This window comes from Acinonyx jubatus, chromosome B1 (genome assembly GCF_027475565.1).
Source record: "Acinonyx jubatus isolate Ajub_Pintada_27869175 chromosome B1, VMU_Ajub_asm_v1.0, whole genome shotgun sequence".
NCBI classification, from domain to species: Eukaryota; Metazoa; Chordata; class Mammalia; order Carnivora; family Felidae; genus Acinonyx; species Acinonyx jubatus.
Genome location: NC_069382.1, coordinates 89,903,604 through 89,912,623, shown reverse-complemented (window position 1 = coordinate 89,912,623; position 9,020 = coordinate 89,903,604). Strand labels below are relative to the sequence as shown.

Sequence of the window (9,020 nt, the reverse complement as noted above, 5' to 3'; positions counted from 1 at the left end):
TCTTATTTTTGCTGTTTTCTAAAATATATTTTATAAATGTCTATTTATTTTTTTTTTTTGAGAAAGAGCGCAAGCAGGGGAGGGCAAAGAGAGAGGGATAAAGAGAAGCCCAAGCAGGCTCCACAGTGTCAGTGAAGAGCCCCATTTGAGATTCAAACTCATTAAACGTGAGATTATAGCGGCAGTTGAAATCCGGAGTCAGATGCTTAACCCACTGAACCACCCAGGCAGCCCTATGTGCTTGCTGTTTTAAAGGGTGTTTTGGGGCGCCTGGCTGGCTCAGTTGGTAGAGAACGCAACTCTCAGTCTCAGCGACATGCATTCAAGATCCATGTTGGGCATGGAGCCTACTTAAAAAAACAAAACAAAACAAAAAAAACAAAAAGAAAAAAAAAAGAAAGAAAAAAGAGAATGTTTTGGACCTCACTATGTATTCTCTGGCTCTGGGGTAGAGAGAATCTCCTTACTCACCGAATTATGCCGCTTACATGCACTATATGGTGGGGAAATATAGTTTAGAAGTGATGAAAAAGACATTTAAGAATGGAATGTCTTCTGAATTCTTATTTACAATCACCAGATGGTTCACTCAATGATTATGTTTTTCTGTTTTGTGCTGTTTTCTTTTATGGCAGTCCTACCAAAATATTAGCCCCTTTGCTGTATATTTCTTTCCCTCAAAAGAATATATTTTACATCACTTTAACGATGTTTTGAAAAGAGAAGACCATTAAAATAGACATACACAGATATTCTTAAGTTAAAGGAGTACTAAAAAGTTTAAAATTTGCTCTAACATTAACAGCATTTTAATTTTTTGTTGTTGCTGTTAATAGAGATCTCATACGTTAAAAATGAAATCAAATCTATTTATTGACATAGTTTTCATACATTGTGGGAAACATATAACTTTGAAACTTTAAAGAATTATTTTTTGGTTAGTAATTTTGCAAATGGATACTCCTCACTAGAGGGAAAAGCAGTTAACAAGAAGATAGTGGTACCCAAATAATTTGAATAATCAAAGCAAATTTTTTGTTTTAAAAGATTTACTGAGACATCACCCATTATAAAGTGCACAGATCTTAAGTGTATAGATTACTTAATTTTTACATATGCATACACCTATATATGAAGCAAAGTTATATTTCACTGGGTGGAACAGTAAGGGTTAAGTTGTATTGGTGAATCCATAGCTAAATATTACATATTTGGGTTTACATGTAAAAATTGATATGTTTCTCTGGGTAGCATCATCAACTGAGATAAAGTTTTAAATTTCTATTGTGAATTTTTTACCTCCGGTTTTACCTATAAGTTCCACATTGTCAGTTCTATCTATGCAAAATTGTTTAAAATGACTAATTAAAAGAAAACGAAACTCTAATAACATCATACAATTCGTCTACTCCAATTTGTCTCAAGTGATTCTCTTTATTTAAGCTGTATAGGTGAGAAGTAAAGCAAATTCAGAATGGAGATTTAAAATATGGCTCAGTCTACTTATGTAATAATCTTTCTTTACTTCTTCTTTATATGTTCTGATAGAATTTGATAACCAACCTACTCCTAACATTTAGGGGGGTTTAGGGCTACAGTATAAATGGAAACCAATACATCTTGTGTTTATAAAATCTTTATGAGATATCTATGAAGTTATATACATGTATATAACATATGTATATTAAATATGTTATGCCCTTCCACTTTAATAATGTACCCTTCGTAAAGATTCTGAATTTCCAAATCTGAGTTTAGACTTCTTGGCTTTTCAGCCTTTGTACTTTGTGTTGCTTCTGTTTGTTCCCACCCAGAGGTCTATCCAATCCCACAGGGACCTCTTGTGCAATCTACGGATGTCACAGACTACACTGCGCAGCCAAGCGCCATTTTCCCCAAGCAGTTATTGTTGGCAGCTCTCAAGGCACCTCCCAGGCCAGCACACAGGCTACTGATTAAATCTTTGGTCTAGTGCTTGCTTCGGCAGCACATACGCTAAGAAGATACAGAGAAGATTAGTATGGCCTGTGCAAGGATGACATGTGAATCCACGAAGTGTTCCATATTAAAAAATAGGTAAATAGGGGCGCCTGGGTGGCTCAGTCAGTTAAGCGTCCAACTTCAGCTCAGGTCACGATCTCGTGGTCTGTGAGTTCGGGCCCGCGTCGGGCTCTGGGTTGGTGGCTCAGAACCTGGAGCCTGCTGCCTGCTGCGGAGTCTGTGTCTCCCTCTCTGCCCTCCCCCGCACATGCTGTGTCTTTCTCTCTGTCAACAATATATAAAAACATCAAAAAATTTTTTTTTCTAAGAAAGGCAGACAAGGGGCCAAACATATGAAAATTGTATAATAAGTTTAAAACATTAAAAAAAAAACAGAGCAAGAATAAATAGAAGTGAAAAATGAGAGAAAATGGAAATATTTTCAAGTGTTTATCATTTGTCATGCACAGTGCTGAAAGTTTTCTATGCTCTATTCCAGTCGCTCTTTCCAACACTTCTCTGGGTGGGTATCATCACTCTTGACTGGAAAAATGGGTAAAATGAAGTTCACAGGAGTTACCTAAATCATGGTTGTTCACCTAGTTCTAAGTGATAAAGTCAAAATTGGAGCATGGATCACTTTAATATTACTTCCTTTCCACCAACTTTAGGATATACTTAAGGAATATTTCATATATGAAAATAGTAAGGCACTGCTAGTGAAATTTTGCTGAGATGATTAACTAGTGAAAAATAACTCTGGTCTTTTTTCAATCTCTTTGATGGTTAGTGTCTTCATTTTTTTAACTACTGAAACTAGAATCAAAACTAGAAAGGAATGGATTAGGAAAATGAGTAGCTCTGAATTTGTTGCAGAAATTTGATGTCAAGCCTTTGAACTGAACTCTAAATGAAGAAAAACTGCCAAACATGACTGGTTAGAGAGGATACGTAGGCGGTTATCAACATCAAATGTGCCCTTGTAACACATTTAGATTTAGAAGGTACAGTGACATTTGTCACAGGAATTTCAAACTAAAATGGGGAAAATATTTTTTCTACTTCTTTCCTTTTAATTGTTTGTCTCTTTCAGTATGACTCAGTGTTATATCAATTTAAGTAGACAGCAACCACTATCTATCCACACATTCTCAAGACTCAAATTATAGTCATTTTATCAGCAATCATAATAAGATGTTTCATGGATCTATTAGTCGTTAAATAACGCGTTCGCCAATCCACCAACTGGAAAAAATTAAAATGCTTATTTATTTGTAAAGCAGTAGAAGGAATATTGATTGCTACTTACTTTTTTCTTCTTAGATTATAGAATTGAGAGAAAAGGGTAGTTAATTACCAGGATATAAAAAAACCAGAATAGTACTTTGTATTTGTTCAGTGTTCATTTTTAGGTTCTGGATTGTTTTTACAACACTAACTAAATCACTTTCATGAAGAAACAATTTTTGCAGAATAAGAAATGGAGGAAATAAAAATATAAATGTCTTGCTCAAGACACACTGTGCTATGGCTTTATTATTTTTCAGTCATTTTTGTGTTCATTTTGATTTAGGATAGCGCATTTTCATAACAGAGATTCATCAAAAGCAATAATTAATTGTTCTAGGTGCTCATCTTTTTAGGGACAAAAATAACAATTAGTTGCACTTACATGGGAATTTGGAATCAGCAAAAATATTGCCCTTCACCTTATCAGCAAACCTCAAGTCACTTCACCTCAAGATACACTCACCTAAGGCAAGTTTGCCTAAAATTCAATACTGTTTAAGTGTATTTTCCCCCTAATCTGCACACTATACTTTTAAATAAGCAATGTTTTTTTTCTTTAAATAAGCACTTTAAAAACATTTTATCTAAGGCAGAAGTTTAAAAAATTGAGAAGCTGATCAGTTTTATTTCCTTTCAGAGCAATGCACATGCATATCACTTTTTTGCATTGTAAATTAGTTCTGTGACAAAATCACCATATATTCTGTGACTAAGTGATAAACGACTCAGATTACCATTCCAGAAATAAAGGAGTTGTACACCCAGCAGGGGATGCTGCCATCAGACTGCCTGGTACTCTTAACTCCTACTCAACTGACAACTGCCTCCCACAAACTAAACCTATTTCCTTGGGTGGCCCACATCCAAAGGCTGGCCAGTGCCAGTGTAATGAGACCTGGCCCACTTGCCTCAACCAGAGACCACTCTGGAATTCCATGTCCCCAGTGGAGTTCGTGTGCGGTCAACTGAAGCTAAAATGAGGTTGGCTTCACAGCTGAACTTCTCCATCTGACCAATCCTATTTCCTTCCCTTCTGTTTCACAAGTGCTGATGCTAAGAATACTTCTCAATCCACTCCACACCAAAATATCTGCTTCTAAGGGAAACTGACCACTGTCTACAAATAAACTTATCTCTCTCAATTTTATGTTTCAGTACAAAAATGAGGAATCAGTATCAGGGAAAAAGTGAGGAAAATATTATAAATGCCCCCCCCCCCCACATACACACAAAATACACTTTGATTCTAATATGAAGTGAATTTCAATTTTATAACTATTTCATAGCATTTGCACCAAAATGATGAAGGATAATATGTAATGGCAATGGCTGTATAATTCTTGACACCTATTCAATTTTTACCAATCAATTTGGTTGCAGCCATGCCAAAACGCCAATTTAGACGAGTGTGTTTTATCAAATGAATTCAAAATTTTCATGACTAGAAATACCAACATTGTTTAAGTATAGTTACAGAAAACTGGAACACGCATAGTTTTAAACAAAATAGAGATTTGCTTTGTGCCCATTTATGTCCTCAATATCACATGCATTCCTGTCTTTAATCTCCATTATGCTTAATATCAAGTTCATGGTGATAGGACTACAAGAACACCAGCCATGAGGTACATATTTCTAGCAAGAAGAAAAATGAAAAGGAAAGAGGAAAAGTTTGATAGCTGCTTACATGTCTTTGGCCACTCACCTCTTATCTAAGATGGAGTATGGGAAAATGACTCTTTTTATTAGGAAGGAAGGGTGTATACTTCTGCCTCCAATACTATAGGCAATGTAAGAATTGAGGATAAAATTGATTGGTATCGAGGAAAAACTAGCAGTCTCTGCTACAGAAAAAAAAATTCTTGATTTAAGAGGTACAAAATTATCCCAAACTCTTTTCATTCAAGTAGTATTTTATAATTTCCTTTTTTTCAAAAATTAATGAAGTCAACGTTAGTAAATTCTGCTACTGTTTTCCCTTTAGTAAGGGAGTTACAATCCACATTCCACTTTAAGTAGTACAGTAGTACATCCCTTACCTGCATGGGATGGATTCCAAGATGCCTAGTGGACATCTAAAAGTGGAGGTAATATGAAGCCCTATATATGCTATGCTTTTATTTCCATCCACACATATCTATGATAAATTTAATAAGTTAAGCAAGAGATTAACAATAATAACAATAAAAACTAGGGCAATTACAACAACACACTGTAATAAAAGTTATGAACATGTGATCTCTGTCTTAAAATACCTTAAAATACCTTATTGCACTGTATTCATCCTTCTTGTGATAACCTGAAAGGACAAAATGCCCACATGATGAGAAGAAGTGAGGTAAATAATGTACACATTGTGATGTGCTAATGCCCTTACGAAGGAGAAACATCAGAAGGGGCATCATCTGCTTCCACACTATGGTTGACTGTGGGTAACTGAAACCACAGAAAGCAAAAGCACAGATAAGGTCAGACAATGACTATATTAACAAACATTCTTATCAAAACTTACGTATTGATTCTAGGTGTCCATAGATGTCTGCTTGCAGTAAATTTGACAAGGCTTCAGGATATCTTTCTTCTGCCTTCGATCACCATTTTCAGATGGGCATGTTGACAAATTATAGTTGACCCTTGAACAACATGGGTTTGAATTGAGCAAGTTCAGTTCTATGTGGATTTTTTTCAAAGGATAGAATGGGGAAATTTTGGAAGATTTGCAACAATTTGAAAAAACTCTCAAACAAACTGCCTAGCTTAGAAGTACTGAAAAAAATTAGAAGCTCGGTATTATTTAAGAACACAGTATATAATATATGCAACATATAAAATATGTTTTAATCAACTGTTTATATTATTGATCAAACTTCTAGTCAATAATAGGCTATCTGTAGTTAACTTTTGAGGAAGTCAAAAGTTACACATGGATTTTTGAGTGCATGGAGGTCGGTGCCCCCAACCTTTGCATTGTTCTAAAGTCAACTGTATATGCCTAGCAGCATGTCAGTTTGTAATCACGCAGCCTTAAATAAAAAGCTGTCCTTAGTTGCGTGACCTCTAATATCTAACCAGGAAGCAAAGCCATAGGTGAACTTATTTCTGTCAAGTTTATTCTTTAAGGATTTCTTTTTGTATTGGAAAAAAAGTGGTATTTCCTAATAAAAATTCTATCAAACGCTTCAAGGCTAATTCTATGCAAATCCAGAAAATTCTCTGAACTGTAGAAAACTTCATGTTTTACTCTGATCACATTAACTTAAACTTTTTAAAAAAGAGAATGAGTGAAGGCAGTAATTCTGATCATGACAAAGATTTTTGTCATATTAGACAATGTTGCTGGAATAAGACCAAAATAAGTACAGCAGCACTTGCCAACGTAGAAATTAGTCACAATTTTGTATGCAACTTCTTGACCAAAACAGCAAATCTAGATGTGTTGCCAGGTTCTGTGCTTGCTTATATTGTAACTTTAAGATTTGGCGTTTTTTTTGACAAAAGTATGGTTCTTGGTAAAGAGATTTCCTAAACTTTTAATTTTTTTTTTTCAAATATTTATTTTTGGGACAGAGAGAGACAGAGCATGAACGGGGAAGGGGCAGAGAGAGAGGGAGACACAGAATCGGAAACAGGCTCCAGGCTCTGAGCCATCAGCCCAGAGCCTGACGCGGGGCTCGAACTCACGGACCGCGAGATCGTGACCTGGCTGAAGTCGGACGCTTAACGACTGCGCCACCCAGGCGCCCCCTAAACTTTTAAAGGAACTAATATGTATTCAAGCTTCAGCAATCTACTCGCAAATTAGGAATTCTCCTTTTTAATGGAAGTAGTACGCATATACCAGAAGAAAAGCAGAGTCGTATTGCCTGGAGGGAAGGCAGTATTTTCAATCCAATTGTATGCTAACTGAAAATGATATAACTGCATCTTCTTCAAAATATTCATTTCAAAATATTAAAAGACATTTCAGTATTTCTAGACCAGATAATGTAATTTGGTAGCAGAAATGGCTTTGATTTTCTTCTCTTGCTTTAAGGCTTAAACCAACTCAACCATTTCCAAAGCACATGTTCAATTTAGTTATCTCTTTCCCGAACAGATGCTTATGTGGTTTTATCTGCTGCAAATTATTGATAAACTATTTATCAAATCTCTGCCATCGAATTCCCAAATACCTTTTCCAGTTGTTTTAATTCAATAAAATGCTGAAGATTTAGGGGGGAAAATCTTCAGACTACACTGACATTTTATCTTTTCCTGTTTCTATTTACTCAAGCGTCTGGGACAATTTGGTTCATTGAAATTAATCTGCATGTTACTAGTTAGAAGCCTTCTAAAAAATATTCTTCAAATGTTGATCTACTAATTGAAAAATCTTTTAAGGTAAGATATATTTTAAGTTGCTTCATATTGTTTCATTTTGTTTTCTAATACCCATGCATTGGCCTATTGCTTCAAATACCACCAAATCATCATATTTTGACCTATTTTAGTCATGTCTTGAAAGTGCTCATTTGTAGCATGGAGGTAATATAAAAATCAAAATATATATAATAGTTTCTATGTAATATATTTATGTGTCAACACAAAGATAATGTGAGTTTTAATTTTAATTTTATTTAATTTTATATTTAACTTATTAAATCTTATTTTAAGTCAATGCCCACTTGTCATAATTTAGAATGATATTGATATTATGCTAGTAACCAATGAAGTATTTGTCAGAATATTCTTATGAATTTAAAAAAATAAATATTAAACTGCTTTTAAACAGTAATTAACATCCTGATCTAAATCTGACAGATAACAAATAATAATTAATTATTACAACAATTATTAACTTAAATACATATCAATGATATAACATATAATTATTAATAACTAATTGTTATCAACATACTGAATTTGATATAGGAATGCAAATTGTCTTTTCTCCCACGTTATTTTGTTGACTTAAGAGAGAAGCCAGTTGTTGTTGACTTCTCTTGTCACAGATGTGTATAATATTACATATTATTTTAATTAGTTGTAGATAAATCTTCTTGAAAAACAATTGAAAAATTATATTTATGCAGCATGGAATCACAGGAGTCATCAGTACATTTAATAGGTTATTTGCTCATTTGAAAAATATGTTGGGAGTAGGAGCTAAGATAGAGTAGTAGGAGGACCCTAGGCTTTCCTCATACCTCAAACACAGCTAGATAAATATCAACTCATTTTGAATACCCAAGAAATCGATCTGAGGACTGACCGAACAAAATGGATAACTACAGGGAGAGAAGAAAGTGCATTATAGAGATCAGGACATGCAGAGATGTGGTTTGGGAGAGAAATGGATCGCGGGTGTGGAGAGGAAAAAACCCTGGTCAGGGAGTGAGGTGGAATTTTGTTGAATTTATATACACCAACAATGAAGCAGCAGAAAGAAAAATCAAGGATTTTTACCATTTACAATTGCACCAAAACCCATAAAATACTTCAAAATAAATCTAACCAAGGAAGTACAAGATCTATACTCTATAGATGACCTGAAAAAATGGAAAAACATCACGGATTAGAAGAACAGGCATTGTTAAAATGTCTATACTACCCAAAGCAATCTACACATTTAATGAAGTCCCTTTCAGAATACCACCAGCACTTTTCACAGAGCTAGAACAAATGATCCTAGAATTTTTATGGAACCACAAAAGGCCCCAAAAGCTGAAATAATCTTGAACAAGAAAACCAAAGCTGAAGGCATCACAGTT

The 9,020-nt window shown here is 34.6% G+C and overlaps 1 pseudogene; it reads left to right on the top strand.

Annotated features, from left to right (window-relative positions):
• Window positions 1-1,971: 1,971 nt before the first annotated feature.
• On the top strand, window positions 1,972-2,070 carry LOC113603174 (uncharacterized; annotated as a pseudogene).
• Window positions 2,071-9,020: the final 6,950 nt, after the last annotated feature.